This window comes from Heterodontus francisci, chromosome 7, assembly GCF_036365525.1.
Source record: "Heterodontus francisci isolate sHetFra1 chromosome 7, sHetFra1.hap1, whole genome shotgun sequence".
Classification (NCBI taxonomy): domain Eukaryota; kingdom Metazoa; phylum Chordata; class Chondrichthyes; order Heterodontiformes; family Heterodontidae; genus Heterodontus; species Heterodontus francisci.
In genome coordinates, this window is record NC_090377.1 from 759,700 (window position 1) to 776,879 (window position 17,180).

Consider the following 17,180-nt stretch of genomic DNA (forward strand, 5'->3'; position numbering starts at 1 on the left):
GGGTGAAAAAAACTTCCCCTTGAGTCCCCACTAAACCGCCTACCTCTTATCCTAAATCTATGCTCCCTGTTTGGACCCCTAAACCAAGGGGAATAGGACCTTCCTATCCACTCTATCTAGACTCCTCATAATTGTATACACTTCAATTAGGTCTCTCCTCAGCCTCCTCTGTTCCAATGCAAGCAACCCTAACCTATCCAACCTTTCCTCATAACTAAAATTCTCCAATGAAGGCAACATTCTTGTAAATCTCCTCTGCACGCTCTCTAGTGCAATCGCATCCTTCCGACAGTGCGGTGACCATGCAGTACTCAAATTGTGGCCTAACTAGGGTTTGATACAGTTCCAGCATAACCTCCCAGCTCTTATATTCTATGACTCGACTAATAAAAGCAAATATCCCATATGCTTTCTTAGCCACCTTATCTACCTATGCAACCACCTTCAGGGATCTGTGGACATGCACTCCAAGGACCCTCTGTTCTTCTCAGTATCCTACCATTTATTGTATATTCCTGGATGGTATGTTGCCTCCCGGGTGCCAGGGTCAGGGATGTCTCGGATCGAGTCTACAGGATTCTTAAGGGGGAGGGGGAGCAGCCAGAGGTTGTGGTACATATCGGTACCAATGACATAGCTAGGAAAAGGGATGAGGACCTGAAAAGCGAATATAGGGAGTTAGGTTGGAAGCTGAAAGGCAGGACGAGCAGAGTAGTAATCTCAGGATTGTTACCGGTGCCACGTGCTAGTGAGGCTAGAAACAGGGAGCGAGTGCAGCTGAACACGTGGCTACAGAGCTGGTGTAGCAGGGAGGGATTCAGATATGTGGATCATTGGGATACCTTCTGGGGAAGGTGGGACCTGTACAAGAAGGACGGGTTGCATCTGAACTGGAGGGGCACCAATATCCTGGGCGAGATGTTTGCTAGAGCTCTTCGTGAGGGTTGAAACTAGTTTGGCAGGGGGATGGGAACCGGAGCTACGGATCAGTGGATGGGGTAGCTGTTGAAAAGGCAGATACCGAGTGCAGAGAGTCTGTGAGGAAGGTTAGACAATTGACACGACAAAGTTGCAGCCAGTATGATGGGTTGAAGTGTGTCTATTTTAACGCAAGAAGTGTCAGGAATAAGGGTGATGAACTTAGAGCATGGATCAGTACTTGGAGCTACGATGTTGTGGCCATTACGGAGACGTGGATATCACAGGGGCAGGAATGGATGTTGGATGTTCCGGGGTTTAGATGTTTCAAAAGGAATAGGGAGGGAGGTAAAAGAGGTGGGGGAGTGGCATTGCTAATCAGGGATAGTATCACAGCTGCAGAAAGGGAGGTCGTCGAGGAGGGTTTGTCTACTGAGTCATTATGGGTGCAAGTCAGAAACAGGAAAGGAGCAGTCACTTTGTTGGGAGTTTTCTATAGACCCCCCAATAGCAACAGGGACACGGAGGAACAGATTGGGAGGCAGATTTTGGAACGGTGCAGAAGTAACAGGGTTGTTGTCATGGGTGACTTCAACTTCCCTAACATTGATTGGAACCTCCTTAGTGCAAATAGTTTGGATGGAGCAGTTTTTGTCAGGTGTGTCCAGGAAGGTTTCTTGACTCAATATGTAGATAGGCCGACTAGAGGGGAGGCTATGTTGGACTTGGCGCTTGGCAACAACCAGGCCAGGTGGCAGATCTCTCGGTGGGAGAGCATTTCGGTGATAGTGATCACAACTCCCGAACTTTACTATAGTCATGGAGAGGGTCAGGAGCAGACGGGATGGGAAAATATTTAATTGGGGGAGGGGGAATTACAATGCTATTAGGCAGGAACTGGGGAGCAGGAACTGGGAACAGATGTTCTCAGGGAAATGCACGACAGAAATGTGGAGGTTGTTTAGGGAGCACTTGCTGCAACTGCTGGACAGGTTTGTCCCGATGAGGCAGGGAAGGGATGGTAGGGTGAAGGAACCTTGGATGACAAGAGATGTGGAACAGCTAGTCAAGAGGAAGAAGGAAGCTTACTTAAGGTTGAGGAAGCAAGGATCAGACAGGGCTCTAGAGGGTTACAAGGTAGCCAGGAAGGAACTGAAGAATGGACTTAGGAGAGCTAGAAGGGGACATGAAAAAGTCTTGGCGGGTAGGATTAAGGAAAATCCCAAGGCATTCTACACTTATGTGAGGAACAAGAGGATGGCCAGAGTGAGGGTAGGGCCGATCAGGGATAGTGGAGGGACCTTGTGCCTGGAGTCGGAGGAGGCAGGGGAGGTCCTAAATGAATACTTTGCTTCAGTATTCACTAGTGAGAGGGACTTGGTCGTTTGTGAGGACAGCGTGGAACAGGCTGATATGCTTGAACAGGTTGAGGTTAAGAGGGAGGATGTGCTGGAAATTTTGAATGATATGCGGACAGATAAGTCCCCGGGGCCAGACGGGATATACCCAAGGATATTACGGGAAGCGAGGGAAGAGATTGCTGAGCCTTTGGCGATGATCTTTGCGTCCTCACTGTCCACTGGAGTAGTACCGGATGGTTGGAGGGTGGCAAATGTTGTTCCCTTGTTCAAGAAAGGGAATAGGGATAACCCTGGGAATTATAGACCAGTCAGTCTTACGTCGGTAGTGGGCAAATTATTGGAGAGGATTCTGAGAGACAAGATTTATAATTATTTGGAAAAGCATGGTTTGATTAGAGAGAGTCAGCATGGCTTTGTGAGGGGCAGGTCATGCCTCACAAGCCGTATTGAATTCTTTGAAGATGTGACAAAACACATTGATGAAGGAAGAGCAGTGGATGTGGTGTATATGGATTTTAGCAAGGCGTTTGATAAGGTTCCCCATGGTAGGCTCATTCAGAAAGTGAGGAGGCATGGGATACAGGGGAGGTTGGCTGTCTGGACACAAAATTGGCTGACCCATAGAAGACAGAGGGTGGTAGTAGATGGAAAGTATTCAGCATGGAGCTCGGTGACCAGTGGTGTTCCGCAGGGATCTGTTCTGGGACCTCTGCTCTTTGTGATTTTTATAAATGACTTGGATGAGGAAGTGGAAGGCTGGGTTAGCAAGTTTGCCGATGACACAAAGGTTGCTGGAGTTGTGGATAGTGTGGAAGGCTGTTGTAAGTTGCAACGGGACATTGACAGGATGCAGAGCTGGGCTGAGAAGTGGCAGATGGAGTTCAACCTGGAAAAGTGTGAAGTGATTCATTTTGGAAGGTCGAATTTGAATGCAGAATACAGGCTTAAAGACAGGATTCTTGGTAGTGTGGAGGAACAGAGGGATCTTGGGGTCCATGTCCAGAGATCGCTCAAAGTTGCCACCCAAGTTGATAGGGTTGTTAAGAAGACGTATGGTGTGTTGGCTTTCATTAACAGGGGGATTGAGTTTAAGAGCTGCGAGGTGATGCTGCAGCTCTATAGGGCCCTGGTTCGACCACACTTGGAATATTGTGTTCAGTTCTGGTCGCCTCATTATAGGAAGGATGTGGAAGCTTTAGAGAGGGTGCAGAGGAGATTTACCAGGATGCTGCCTGGACTGGAGGGCATGTCTTACGAAGAAAGGTTGAGGGAGCTAGGGCTTTTCTCATTGGAGCGAAGAAGGATGAGAGGTGACTTGATAGAGGGGTACAAGATGATGAGAGGCATAGATAGAGTGGATCGCCAGAGACTTTTTCCCAGGGTGGAAAGGGCTATCACCAGGGGGCATAATTTTAAGGTGATTGGAGGAAGGTTTCGGGGAGATGTCAGAGGTAGGTTCTTTACACAGAGAGTGGTGGGTGCGTGGAATGCGCTGCCAGCAGTGGTAGTAGAAGCAGATACATTAGGGACATTTAAGCGACTCTTGGATAGGCACATGGATGATAGTAGAATGAAGGGTAGGTAGTTAGTTTGATCTTAGAGTAGAACAAAGAACAAAGAACAAAGATAATTACAGCACAGGAACAGGCCCTTCGGCCCTCCAAGCCTGCGCCGATCCAGAGCCTCTCTCTAAACATGTCGCCTATTTTCTAAGCTTCTGTATCTCTTTTCTTCCTGCCCATTCATGTATCTGTCTAGATACATCTTAAAAGACTCCATCGTGCCCGCATCTACCACCTCCGCTGGCAATGCGTTCCAGGTGCCCACCACCCTCTGCGTAAAGAACTTTCCACGCATATCCCCCCTAAACTTTTCCCCTTTCACTTTGAACTCGTGTCCTCTAGTAATTGAAACCCCCACTCTGGGAAAAAGCTTCTTGCTATCCACCCTGTCTATACCTCTCATGATTTTGTACACCTCAATCAGGTCCCCCCTCAACCTCCGTCTTTCCAATGAAAATAATCCTAATCTACTCAACCTCTCTTCATAGCTAGCGCCCTCCATACCAGGCAACATCCTGGTGAACCTCCTCTGCACCCTTTCCAAAGCATCCACATCCTTTTGATAATGTGGCGACCAGAACTGTACGCAGTATTCCAAATGTGGCCGAACCAAAGTCCTATACAACTGTAACATGACCTGCCAACTCTTGTACTCAATGCCCCGTCCGATGAAGGAAAGCATGCCGTATGCCTTCTTGACCACTCTATTGACCTGCGTTGCCACCTTCAGGGAACAATGGACCTGAACACCCAAATCTCTCTGGACATCAATTTTCCCCAGGACTTTTCCATTTACTGTATAGTTCACTCTTGAATTGGATCTTCCAAAATGCATCACCTCGCATTTGCCCTGATTGAACTCCATCTGCCATTTCTCTGCCCAACTCTCCAATCTATCTATATTCTGCTGTATTCTCTGACAGCCCCCTTCACTATCTGCTACTCCACCAATCTTAGTGTCGTCTGCAAATTTGCTAATCAGTCCACCTATACTTTCCTCCAAATCATTAATGTATATCACAAACAACAGTGGTCCCAGCACGGATCCCTGTGGAACACCACTGGTCACACGTCTCCATTTTGAGAAACTCCCTTCTACTGCTACTCTCTGTCTCCTGTTGCCCAGCCAGTTCTTTATCCATCTAGCTAGTACACCTTGGACCCCAAGCGCCTTCACTTTCTCCATCAGCCTGCCATGGGGAACCTTATCAAACGCCTTACTGAAGTCCATGTATATGACATCGACAGCCCTTCCGTCATCAATCAACTTTGTCACTTCCTCAAAGAATTCTATTAAGTTGGTAAGACATGACCTTCCCTGCACAAAACCATGTTGCCTATCACTGATGAGCCCATTTTCTTCCAAATGGGAATAGATCCTATCCCTCAGTATCTTCTCCAGCAGCTTCCCTACCACTGACGTCAGGCTCACCGGTCTATAATTACCTGAATTATCCCTGCTACCCTTCTTAAACAAGGGGACAACATTAGCAATTCTCCAGTCCTCCGGGACCTCACCCGTAGGTTAAAGGTTCGGCACAACATCGTGGGCCGAAGGGCCTGTACTGTGCTGTACTGTTCTATGTTCTATGTTCCCTTGCCTTGTTAGCCTTCCCCGAATACATTTGTTACAACCTCAGTAGAGACCATTAACTTTAAAAGAAGAGATATGAACTCCCCAGACTGATTAAAGAATTACACAAGATTTCACGTTTTAAGACTTTTACCATTGTTTCCACTGAGGTGGGAGGAGTGCACTGTTAATTCAGTCCCACTTCTTCACAGGCCACAGCGTATCAATAAATTTTCCCACTGACTGAATAGCCAATTAGATACTCTATTTGTCCCCAGAATAAAGCACACCAACCAGCTTTCTTTAACAGACAACAAAATTATCCATTTATTATAAAACCAAATCTTAACCAATAATGAAGTTAATATATATATATATATATATATATATATATATGCGAGTTGAAATATTAAAGCCCTGTGTTATTATCCTAGCCCTCACGCACATACACCCAAAAACCGGTTAACTGGGAAAAATGGGATTTTTGTTTACAGCCGATACAAAGAAATAAATGGGATGAAAAAAATAACTTTTGCTGAAGAGATGGAAGTCTGGTGTTTTGGCGAGGTGTCCCAAAGTCAAATAGTTGGCTGCCACTAGAAATTTTCCAGGCGAGGTTGATGAACTGTCTGTTTGGATAGGCATTCAAAGAAATTCAACATCAGAAGATAGGTCTTACAGCAAGTGTCAAGCAACAGATGTCAGTTCTCATACACATTTGATACAAAGGTCAGTTGAAGATGCAAAGTTTCTGCAAGCATTCAGGATGTCTTCAAAATTACAGGAGGCAACAATATCACTTCATGCAAGACATGGTTGATGGAGAGGCAGGATTGGCAGCTCAATATCCCGGGATATAGAATCTTCAGGCGAGATAGAGGAGGGGATAAAGAGGAGGGGGCATTGCAATATTAGTTAAGGAGTCAGTTACTGCAATAAGGAGAGATGATATCTTGGAGGGGGCATCAAATGAAGCTTTATGGGTAGAATTTAGGAATAAAAAAGGGACAGCCACATTGCTAGGTGTTTATGATAGACCCCCAGATAGTCAGTGGGAAATTGAGGAGCAAATATGTGAGCAATTCGCAGAGGTGTGTAAAAATAATAATAGGGTAATTATATTAGGTGATTTCAACTTTCCCAACATTAATTGGGATAGTCATCGTGTTAAGGGCTTCGACGGAGTGGAGTTCTTAAAATGTATACAGGAGAACTTTTTAGCTCAATATGTAGAGCATCCAACAAGGGAGGGTGCAGTGCTGGACCTAATTCTGGGGAATGAAGCTGGACAGGTGGTTGATGTGTTGGTGGGGGCGCATTTTGGTGATAGTGACCACAACATGGTACAATTTAATCTTGTTATGGAGAAAGAAATAGACAAGTTGCAAAAAAAGGTTTTGGATTGGGGGAGAGTGAATTTTAGTAAAATAAGGCAGGATCTGGCCAAGATAGACTGGAAAGAGTTACTTGTCGGGAAATCTGCAGAACAGCAGTGGGGGGCATTCAAAAAGGAAATGGGGAGGGTACAGGCCCAACATGTTCCCTCTAGGGTAATAGGTGGGAGCAACAAGCCCAGAGAACCATGGATGAACAGAACATTTCAGGGTACGATGAGAAGGAAAAGAGAGGCTTTTAGCAAATACAAGGAGAGCAAATCAATGGAAGCATTAGTGGAGTACAGAAAGTGTTGGATGGAGCTTAAGAAAGCAATTCGGAGAGCAAAGAGGGGATATGAGAAAGCTCTGGCTGGTAAAAGTAGGGAAAATCCCAAGATATTCTATAAGTATATCAATGGGAAGAGGATAACCAGGGAAAGAGTAGGAGCCATTAGGGACCAAGGGGGAAATCTGTTTGTGGAGCCAGAGGACATTGGTAGGGTGTTGAATGAATACTTCACATCTGTCTTCACCCAAGAGAATGAGGAAGTAGATATGGAATTCAGAGAGAGAGACTGTGAGGTTCTTGAGCAAATTGTCATAGGGAGTGACAAGGTATTGGAGGTTTTGCCAGGCTTAAAAGTGGACAAATCTCCAGGTCCGGACGATTTGTGTCCCAGGATGCTGTGGAAGGCGAGGGTGGAGATTGCAGGGGCTCTGACCCTAATTTTTAATTCCTCTCTTCCACGGGGGAGGTGCCAGAGGACTGGAGAACAGCTAATGTGGTCCCACTATTTAAGAAAGGTTGTAGAGATAAGCCAGGGAACTACAGACCAGTGAGTCTCACGTCAGTGGTCGGGAAACTATTGGAGAAAATTCTGAAGGAGAGAATCTATCTCCACTTGGAGAGGCAAAATTTGAGTAGGAATAGTCAGCATGGTTTTGTCAGAGGGAGGTCATACCTAACAAATTTGATTGAATTTTTTGAGCATGTGACCAGGGGTGTCGATGAGGGTAGTATTAGAATTAGAACATTACAGCGCAGTACAGGCCCTTCGGCCCTCGATGTTGCGCCGACCTGTGAAACCATCTGACCTACACTATTCCATTTTCATCCATATGTCTATCCAATGACCACTTAAATGCCCTTAAAGTTGGCGAGTCTACTACTGTTGCAGGCAGGGCTTTCCACGCCCCTACTACTCTCTGAGTAAAGAAACTACCTCTGACATCTGTCCTATATCTATCACCCCTCAACTTAAAGCTATGTCCCCTCGTGTTTGCCATCACCATCCGAGGAAAAAGACTCTCACTATCCACCCTATCTAACCCACTGATTATCTTATATGTCTCTATTAAGTCACTTCTCCTCCTCCTTCTCTCCAACAAAAACAACCTCAAGTCCCTCAGCCTTTCCTCGTAAGACCTTCCCTCCATACCAGGCAACATCCTAGTAAATCTCCTCTGCACCCTTTCCAAAGCTTCCACATCCTTCCTATAATGCGGTGACCAGAACTGCACGCAATACTCCAGGTGCGGTCTCACCGTAGTGTAGTTGATGTAGTTTACATGGATTTCAGCAAAGCCTTTGACAAGGTCCCACATGGGAGACTTATCAAGAAAGCAAATGCACATGGGATACAGGGTAACTTGATCAGGTGAATTCAAAATTGGCTTTGTTGTAGGAGAGAGAGTGATGACAGATGGCTGTTTTAGTGACTGGAAGCCAGTGTCCAGTGGCGTACCACAGGGATCTGTGCTGCGTCCCCTATTTGTCATTTATATAAACGACATAGATGACTATGTGGGGGGTAGAATCAGTAAGTTTGCAGATGACACAAAGATTGACCGAGTGGTTAACAGTGAGGTGGAGTGTCTTAGGTTTCAGGAAGATCTAGACGGGATGGTCAAATGGGCAGAAAAGTGGCAGATGGAATTTAATGCTGAAAAGTGTGAGGTGATACACTTTAGAAGGAGTAATGTGACATGGAAGTATTCAATGAATGGCCTGACACTGGGAAGTTCTGAGGAACAAAGGGACCTTGGTGTGTTTGACCATAGATCTCTGAAGGCAGAAGAGCAGGTTAATTGGGGTGGTGGAAAAGGCATATGGGACACTTGCCTTTATCAATTGAGGCAAAAGCAGGGAGGTCATGTTGGAGTTGTACAGAACTTTGGTAAGGCCACAGCTGGAGTACTGTGTGCAATTCTGGTCATCACATTATAGGAAGGATGTGATTGCATTGGAGGGGGTGCAGAGGCAATTCACCAGGATGTTGCCTGGGATGGAACATTTAAGCTATGAAGAGAGGTTGGATAAGCTTGGGTTGTTTTCACTGGAGCAGAGAAGACTGAGGGGTGACCTGATCGAGGTATACAAGATTATGAGGGGCATGGACAGGGTGGATAGGGAGCAGCTGTTCCCCTTAGTTGAAGGGTCAGTTACGAGGGGACACAAGTTTACGGTGAGGGGCAGGAGGTTTAAGGGGGATTTGAGGAAGAACCTTTTTACCCAGAGGGTGGTGACGGTCTGGAATGCACTGCCTGGGAGGGTGGTAGATGCAGGTTGCCTCACATCCTTTAAAAAGTACCTGGATGAGCACTTGGCACGTCATAACATTCAAGGCTATGGGCCAAGTGCTGGCAAATGAGATTTGGTAGACAGGTCAGGTGTCTTTAATGCATCGGTGCAGACTCGATGGGCTACTTTTCCAAGCAAGCTAATCATAAATTCTCTCTTGTCACAACAAAGGATAACTCTTAAGTCAACCTCCCTGTGGTGTTTACTTGAAATCACCTGTTTTCCAGTATTTGTTTTCTGGTCAAAGCCAGGAACCTCTTGTTGACCTTCCTCTTTTTAAAAAAAAATCCATAAAGTTCAGCTCTCTCTCGATGTTTCAATGTCCGTGAAATCCTTTTTTTTAGTTTTTAAAAATATAGGGCTGAACTTTAATCGGGCGCCGCGCTCCACGACAGCGCCTTTTAACCTCGGCAGGGTGCCTGCATTCAGTGGCCTCCGCAATGCCCCCGCGATATTTTGCGCAGGGGCTCATTTAAATAGTGGGGGCGGAGTTCTTGCCCCCGATGATGTGTAGCGTCAGCGTCCCCGGCAATGATGTCCGGCGCCACTGCGCAGGCGCCAGCAACATTTTTGAAGGGCTTTAAGCCCATAGAATTACTTTTAATGTTTAAATGGGCAGCAGAATGAAATTTTTATTAAAAAATAAAAAATATGTGGATAGCCCTTCCCCAACCCCCCAGTGGTCATTTTAATGCTTTGAAATCCCTTTTTCCCTCACTGAACATTACGTCCACAAGCTATAACATTTGGCCTATAACCCCTTCCCACCATCCACACATCCAATAAAAATTGATTTCCCTACTCCTCCACTCCTCCCACCCTGAAATTTTTATTACTCCCCCCTCCCCACCAAGTTCTCGCCTCAGAAATCTGTGCCGAGTTTCAAAGGCGTGCTAAGGCCGAATGGAGGCCGTAAAATCGGCACGGGATGGCAGGTCAGTTGTGAGGGCTCATTTTAGTATGGAGATGAAGGGCCCACCACCTGATGGTGGGAGGGGGTGGGGGGCGGTGCGAGGGCACACCAAGGTCCCCCGCCGCTGGCATTATGCAGCAGGCCCTTCTCAACGTTGCAGGTGGAGGCGGGCCTCTTCCCGCGGCACTGAGGGGCCGGTAAAATTCAGCCCATAGATTTCCAAGTTTCACCATTAAAAAATGGAAATTCTTAACACTATAACAACTACACTCAAAATCAACATTAACTAAGCAGTAAAATAAAAGCAAAATACTGCAGATGCTGGAAATCTGAAATAAAAACAAGAAATGCTGGAAATACTCAGCAGGTCTGGCAGCATCTGTGGAGAGAGAAGATCAGTGGATGGGGTAGCTGTTGAACAGGAAGATACAGAGTGCAGAGAGTCTGTGAGGAAGGTTAGACAATTGACACGACAAGTTGCAGCCAGTATGATGGGTTGAAATGTGTCTATTTTAACGCAAGAAGTATCAGGAATAAGGGTGATGAACTTAGAGCATGGATCAGTACTTGGAGCTACGATGTTGTGGCCATTACAGAGACTTGGATATCACAGGGGCAGGAATGGATGTTGGATGTTCCGGGGTTTAGATGTTTCAAAAGGAATAGGGAGGGAGGTAAAAGAGGTGGGGGAGTGGCATTGCTAATCAGGGATAGTATTACAGCTGCAGAAAGGGAGGTCGTCGAGGAGGGTTTGTCTACTGAGTCATTATGGGTGCAAGTCAGAAACAGGAAAGGAGCAGTCACTTTATTGGGAGTTTTCTATAGACCCCCCAAAAGCAACAGAGACACGGAGGAACAGATTGGGAGGCAGATTTTGGAAAGGTGCAGAAGTAACAGGGTTGTTGTCATGGGTGACTTCAACTTCCCTAATATTGATTGGAACCTCCTTAGTGCAAATAGTTTGGTTGGAGCAGTTTTTGTCAGGGGTGTCCAGGAAGGTTTCCTGACTCAATATGTAGATAGGCCGACTAGAGGGGAGGCTATGTTGGATTTGGTGCTTGGCAACGAACCAGGCCAGGTGGCAGATCTCTCGGTGGGAGAGCATTTCGGTGATAGTGATCACAACTCCCTGACCTTTACTATAGTCATGGAGAGGGACAGGAGCAGACGGGATGGGAAAATATTTAATTGGGGGAGGGGGAATTACAATGCTATTAGGCAGGAACTGGGGAGCTTAAATTGGGAACAGATGTTCTCAGGGAAATGCACGGCAGAAATGTGGAGGTTGTTTAGGGAACACTTGCTGCAACTGCTGGATAGGTTTGTCCCCATGAGGCAAGGAAGGGATGGTAGGGTGAAGGAACCTTGGATGACAAGAGATGTGGAACAGCTAGTCAAGAGGAAGAAGGAAGCTTACTTAAGGTTGAGGAAGCAAGGATCAGACAGGGCTCTAGAGGGTTACAAGGTAGCCAGGAAGGAACTGAAGAATGGACTTAGGAGAGCTAGAAGGGGAAATGAAAAAGTCTTGGCGGGTAAGATTAAGGAAAATCCCAAGGCGTTCTACACTTATGTGAGGAACAAGAGGATGGCCAGAGTGAGGGTAGGGCCGATCAGGGATAGTGGAGGGAACTTGTGCCTGGAGTCGGAGGAGGTAGGGGAGGTCCTAAATAAATACTTTGCTTCAGTATTCACTAGTGAGAGGGACCTGGTCATTTGTGAGGACAGCGTGGAACAGGCTGATATGCTCGAACAGTTTGATGTTAAGAGGGAGGATATGCTGGAAATTTTGAAAGACATGAGGACAGATAAGTCCCCGGGGCCAGATGGGATATACCCAAGGATATTAAGGGAAGCGAGGGAAGAGATTGCCGCGCCTTTGGCGATGATCTTTGCGTCCTCACTGTCCACTGGAGTAGTACCGGATGATTGGAGGGTGGCAAATGTTATTCCCTTGTTCAAGAAAGGGAATAGGGATAACCCTGGGAATTATAGACCAGTCAGTCTTACATCGGTAGTGGGCAAATTATTGGAGAGGATTCTGAGAGACAGGATTTTTGATTATTTGGAAAGGCATAGTTTGATTAGAGACAGTCAGCATGGCTTTGAGAGGGGCAGGTCATGCCTCACAAGCCTTATTGAATTCTTTGAAGATGTGACAAAACACGTTGATGAAGGAAGAGCAGTGGATGTGGTGTATATGGATTTTAGCAAGGCATTTGATAAGGTTCCCCATGGTAGGCTCATTCAGAAAGTAAGGAGGCATGGGATACAGGGAAATTTGGCTGTCTGGATACAGAATTGGCTGGCCCATAGAAGACAGAGGGTGGTAGTAGATGGAAAGTATTCAGCATGGAGCTCGGTGACCAGTGGTGTTCCACAAGGATCTGTTCTGGGACCTCTGCTCTTTGTGATTTTTATAAATGACTTGGATGAGGAAGTGGAAGGCTGGGTTCGCAAGTTTGCCAATGACACGAAGGTTGCTGGAGTTGTGGATAGTGTGGAAGGCTGTTGTAGGTTGCAACGGGATATTGACAGGATGCAGAGTTGGGCTGAGAAGTGGCAGATGGAGTTCAACCTGGAAAAGTGTGAAGTAATTCATTTTGGAAGGTCGAATTTGAATGCAGAATACAGGATTCTTGGTACTGTTGAGGAACAGAGGGATCTTGGGGTCCATGTCCATAGATCCCTCAAAGTTGCCACCCAAGTTGATAGGGTTGTTAAGAAGACGTATGGTGTGTTGGCTTTCATTAACAGGGGAATTGAGTTTAAGAGCCGCGAGGTTATGCTGCAGCTCTATAAAGCCCTGGTTCGACCACACTTGGAATATTGTGTTCAGTTCTGGTCGCCTCATTACAGGAAGGATGTGGAAGCTTTAGAGAGAGTGCAGAGGAGATTTACCAGGATGCTGCCTGGACTGGAGGGCATGTCTTACGAAGAAAGGTTGAGGGAGCTAGGGCTTTTCTCATTGGAGCGAAGAAGGATGAGAGGTGACTTGATAGAGGGGTACAAGATGATGAGAGGCATAGATAGAGTAGATAGCCAGAGACTTTTTCCCAGGGTGGAAAGGGCAATCACCAGGGGGCATAATATTAAGGTGATTGGAGGAAGGTTTCGGGGAGATGTCAGAGGTAGGTTCTTTACACAGAGAGTGCTGGGTGCGTGGAATGCACTGCCAGCGGTGGTAGTAGAAACAGATACATTAGGGACATTTAAACGACTCTTGGATAGGTACATGGATGATAGTAGAATGAAGGGTATGTAGGTAGTTTGATCTTAGAGTAGGTTAAAGGTTCGGCACAACATTGTGGGCCGAAGGGCCTGTACTGTGCTGTACTGTTCTATGTTTTCTATGTTCTAAGAGTTAATGTTTCAGGTCAGTGACCCTTCTTCAGAACTGGCCAGTTCACTGTTCACTGACCTGAAAAGTTAACTCTGCTTCTCTCTCCACAGATGCTGCCAGACCTGCTGAGTATTTCCAGCATTTATTGTTTTTTATTAACTAAGCAGTGCTTGGTAGGTAGCTAATATACTAAATTACAGAGAAAGATATTTCCCATTAATTTATTAATACACTCAAAACCCCACACCACATTTACATATTCCACAGTATTCTCATTGAAAAGGTATCCTTGCAGTTAAAAATCCCAAGCTCCTCCCAGTTGCAATGGGTTGGATCTCCCCGTGGCCTTCTCAAAACCAGTGTCCTCTTTGCTCACTTCTCCAGAGCACATTCCACTGGTCTTCCATTAATGAGTTAATCTCTGGTGAGTCTGGTTTTTTCTCCCCTGCAAAGCTCAACTTTCGAATTGGGTTCAAGTCTTAGCAGTCTCTTGCTGTCTCAGTGGTCTGAGAGCAGCTGTTTCTCTCTCCCTCTTTTGGCTGCACAGATCTGCTTGCTGGTCTTCCTTTCAGCCTCCAAACCTAGGAAAGCTTGTTGAATTTATCCAGCTCAAAAGGCAATATTTGCTTGCCTTTTACAATTCTCAGAGACCATAAGTCTGACCATAGCAAAATCTCCTGGGCCTTCCTATGTTTCCATGTGTTAACAATTGCATCTTGAATTTGCATTTTAGACCCCCTGGCTCCCTGTTTATCATCTATGAGTCTGGGAGAGCAAAGCCCATTGTCCTTTAGTTGTCACAACCTTGTACCCTGCTTTCAAAAGGGTCTTTAATCTGGGTTCCTTGTTCATATGGTAACCAAGATCTCTGGCTTGTCTCAGGGCAGATTTTACACTGCATTAAAGATCACAGCTTTTAATACATAACCATACTACAAGTCTAGTGTTCATAACACCTCCCCCTATAAATACCATAGTAATGATTTTTCTACAACATTACCAACATATAAATTTGTAAACATTTCAATAATTATCATTGCAAAGGTAGCAACAGTATTTTCACATCTTCAAATTTTTTTCTTTCATTATACCCTTTCTTGAAATTCTGGATAGAGCATCAGCAATACATTGCCCTTTCCTGTAACATACAATTTTTAGGGTAAATTGTTGCAACATTAAACGCTATTGGAATAATCAGGCATGGTTAGTCTTGAATTTCTCTAAAAACCTTAATGGGTTATGGTCAGTATAAATGGATATTTCCCTTTGACCATTAGTGACATATACTTCAAAATGTTGAAGAGCCAATATGATACCTAAAGCTTCCTTTTCAATAGTGGAGTACTTCTCTTGGTACTTATTCAGTTTTCTGAAGAAGTAACTGACTGGTTGTTGGATACCAGCCTCATCATCTTGGAGTAACACTGCACAGTGGCGCAGTGGTTAGCACCACAGTCTCACAGCTCCAGCGACCTGGGTTCAATTCTGGGTACTGCCTGTGTGGAGTTTGCAAGTTCTCCCTGTGTCTGCTTGGGTTTTCTCCGGGTGCTCCGGTTTCCTCCCACAAGCCAAAAGACTTGCAGGTTGGTAGGTAAATTGGCCATTATAAATTGCCCCTAGTATAGGTAGGTGGTAGGGAAATTTAGGGACAGGTGGGAATGTGGTAGGAATATGGGATTAGTGTAGGATTAGTATAAATGGGTGGTTGATGGTCGGCACAGACTCGGTGGGCCAAAGGGCCTGTTTCAGTGCTGTATCTCTAAACTAAACTACCCCCACATCACTGGCATCAATAGTCACTTTAAAGGGCTTGCTAAAATTTGGTGCCGCTAGTATGGGTTAATTTATTAATATGGCCTTTCATTTCTCAAATGCCAATTGACAGGATTCTGTCCACTCGACCTTTACATTTCTCTTTAACAAATTCCTGAGTAAGGTAGCTACTGTACTGAAGTTAGGAATGATCTTTCGGTCAAACCCACACATCCCTAGGAATCAGAGTATCTCTTTTTTTGTCTTGGGGTATGGAAAGTCGATTATCACCTGAACCTTAGCTTCTCCAGGCAACACCTGACCTTGACCCACGATATACCCCAAATAGGTGACCTTAGCCTTGGCAAACTCACTCTTTGCTAAGTTTGTTACCAAATTGGCTTTCTCTAACTTGTTGAACAGAGCCTTTAAGTGTTCGACATAATCTTCCCATGTGTCACTGTATATCAATAGATCGTCAATGTAGACAACTGAATGGCTTAGTCCAGCAATCACCTGGTTAGTCAATCTTTGAAATCTGTCCGGTGCATTTTTCATACCAAACAGCATGACCTTACACTGAAATAGGCCGTATGGGGTCACAAAGGCAGAAACTTCTTTAGCTTGGTCAGTCAAGAGGATTTGCCAATATCCTTTCAGTAAATAAATCTTGCTAACAAAGGCTGAATTCCCATTTTGTCAATAAGTCGTGGGATTGGATAAAAGTCTGTTTTAGTTACTGCATTGACTTTTCAATAATCGATATAAAATCTTTTGGAATTGACTGGCTTTGGGAGCAGCACAACCAGAAAACTCCAGCTACTTTGACTGGGTTCAATTATATCATTCTTTCGCATATATTGAACCTCTTCTCTGACCTGAGCCAATTTATCGGGATTGAGTTGATAAGGGCTCTGTTTAATGGGTGTAGTTGTCCCTACATCAACCCCATGACTGACCAGATGAGTTCAACAGGGCTTATCTGCACATATTGCTTTAAACTCCTTTAGCAGCTCGGCTATGACCTTTTCATGTTGTTCAGAAAGATAGTGTAGAACTGTATCTAAACTTCCTAACACTTCTGTGTTTGCCAATTTCACCGCAGGGGGTTCAATTTGAGAGTCCTCGATATCTGTTCTTCATCCAGCTCATTAAAAGTCACACTACCTTATCCTCATCTTTTATCATTGGCATATATTTACTCGCTGACAGTGTTTATGGTCATAGTATCTTTTCAATAAATTCACTTGACACACCCTTTGACTTTTCTGTCTGGAGTACTAACCAAATAGTTCACCTCACTGAGTTTCCTCTTAATGAAGTAAGGTCTACTAAACCTAGCTTTCAGTGGTTCACCAGACAAAGGCAACAAAACTAGAACCCTATTTCCAGGTTGAAAACTACATGCCTTAGCTGTTCTATCCGCTTGAGTTTTCATCACTTGCTGAGAACACAAGAAATAGGAGAAGTAGACCATATGGCGCATCGAGCCTGCTCCGCCATTTAATACAATCATGGCTGATCTTGAGCTTCATTTCCACTTTCCTGTCCGCTCCCCATATCCCTTTACCCTGACAGACCAAAAATCTGTCTATCCCAGCCTTAAATGTATTCAATGATGGAGCATCCACAACCCCAGGGATAGAGAATTCCAAAGATTCACAACCCTTTGAGTGAAGTAATTTCTCCTCATCTCAGTCCTGAATGATTGGCCCCTTATCCTGAGACTGTGTCCCCGTGTTCTAGATTCCCCGACCAGTGGGAACAATCTCTCAGCTTCTACCCTATCAAACCCTTTCAGAAT

The 17,180-nt window shown here is 45.2% G+C and overlaps 1 protein-coding gene across 1 annotated transcript in view; it reads right to left on the bottom strand.

Moving 5' to 3' along the window:
- LOC137371651 (E3 ubiquitin-protein ligase MARCHF4-like) overlaps window positions 1-17,180 on the bottom strand; it is a 107,493-nt gene that overhangs the window by 58,375 nt on the left and 31,938 nt on the right. The gene's annotated exons all lie outside the window — the stretch shown is intronic.